Source organism: Lepidochelys olivacea (assembly GCF_965140295.1).
Source record: "Lepidochelys olivacea isolate rLepOli2 genome assembly, chromosome: 17".
Lineage (NCBI taxonomy): Eukaryota > Metazoa > Chordata > Testudines > Cheloniidae > Lepidochelys > Lepidochelys olivacea.
The window spans coordinates 16,672,680-16,674,738 of record NC_140427.1 but is presented as its reverse complement, the minus strand read 5'-3'; positions in this window follow the sequence as shown (position 1 = coordinate 16,674,738).

The window sequence follows — 2,059 nt, the reverse complement described above, 5'->3', positions numbered from 1 at the left end:
GGGAGCTAATGATTTCCTTATGCCCTGAAGAATGAGGGTTTATATCCCTGACTTGGTTTTTACCCTAACTTTGGGTATTGGTTAGGAGAACTACCAGAAAGTCACCAGCTCTAGCCATGACTTGCAGTCCCAGGAGAAAATCTCATCTCTCTCTCTCACCAACAGAAGTTGGTTCAATAAAAGATATTACCTCACCCACTTTGTCAATCCTAGGAAAAGAGATTGCAGGAAGCTATCCTCCATTGTGCGTATGTGTGCATAGGACAGAGATGTATTAAAAGCAAGGGCCTGTCCATACCCCGGCCTTCTAGAAGGCAGCTATGGCGGGAATGGTTTCCACACACTGCGGACATAGAATCGTTTCAGTACTCATGCAAATGTCACAACATTCTCTATGAAGGTGGAAAGAACTGAGAAGGTGGAGAGAGGGATGTGGAAACTGTCAGTGAAAGATGACTTTGTAGTGAATTGAGGGAGCTTTAATGCAATCCTAGATGAGCAGAGATGATTCAAGTGGTTCCAGATTGATATGGATTAATATTGTCATCTGTAATGACATGCTGGTCTTAAAGTCATTGTGTGCATGCTTGGAAAGTTGGATGACTTTGCCAGGACCTGTGTGCTGAATGCAGACTGTCTGCCGATAAACTCTGCTCTAATGGGGAGAGGTTACTAGTCATCCTTACAGACCTGCTGCAGCTCCTGCTGTTCTTTCTGACATCTAGGTGCTGCTGGCAGAGAGAAAGCACCATTGTCTCCAGGTGATCATCAGCCTGAAGTACTGGATGGTGCTTTCCTTAACTTCACCCAAGGCCTAGTTTCCGTGGGTTCCCATGAAAGCGTGGATGGCCCAGTGGTAGAAGTGCTAGCTTCTGGAGTCAGGTGACTTGGCCTCAATTCCTTCTTTGCTACAGCCTCCCTGTCTGATGTTAGGCCATTCAGTTAATCTTTCTGTGCCTCAGTTCCCCATCTGTACAGCGGGGATAGTAGCACTGCCCTGCCCCACGGGGGGGTTGTGAGGATACGTTAAAGATTGTGAAGTGCTTGGATGCTGTGGTAATGGGGCCATCTTGGGTGCATTTTTTCCAACCTTTACCTATGCAAAGTGGCTGGTGAAGGATACCAGTGGTGAGAGTGGAGAGCTCTGATTTGGTAGCATTTTACGCCCGCTTCACAGAGGTCAAGGCAGGGGAGAATCAGACCTTCTGTTTTCTCTAGTCTAGGGTAATGATATGTAGTACTTCACATTTTTAAGGTTGAAATCCAGGCAGAATAGTGAGAAATATTTGTTGTTGTCAAGGCACTCAGTTAAGGGGGCGGAGGAGCTGTGGAGGCCCTATGGTTTGAGCCATTTAAATGCAGAAAAAATATTGGAGAATATCGTGCAGAGAACAATCTTGCATTAACAGGGGGAAAGATTGGATGGCCTAATGTGTAGGTCTTTCCCACCTCTGAGGGTCTGTCATGCTAGAAAATACTACCTGCCTCTCCATCGCCATCTCTCCTAGATGGTTTTTATTTAATAAAATTATGGGAGGGGGGGCAGTGTGGCTTAGTGGATTGGGAGTTGCCTTGGGAGTCAGGAAACCCAGATTATCTTCCTGGCTCTGCCACTGACCTCTCATGGGTGATCTTGGTCAAGTCACTTTCCCTCCCTGTGCCTCAGTTTCCCCATCTATAAAATGGGGATGATGATTATTTTGAATTACTTGAGATAGCACCCACTGTGCTAGATGCTTTCCAAATACTTAAGGAGAGTCCCTGCTCTGAGGACCTCACAATCTAACCACAAAGATTAGGGAAAGGGGAATAAGAAAAAGCAACTTCTACACAACTTAATGATGATACTTTGATCCCCTTTGAAAAGCACTTTTGGCTCTGTGGGTGAAGGGAGGGAAGTATTTGGCTCTTGTGTGAAAGACTTGTTGAGCAGGCATGAAATAGGTCTTGTTTGTGCTTAAACCCTCCCAGCCACAGACGTGCATGTGGCTGACACAGCTGTAACGCGCTGACAGGTTCAGTTAATGTTTTTCTCTTCTGCTGCATGTGTTTCAGGCTG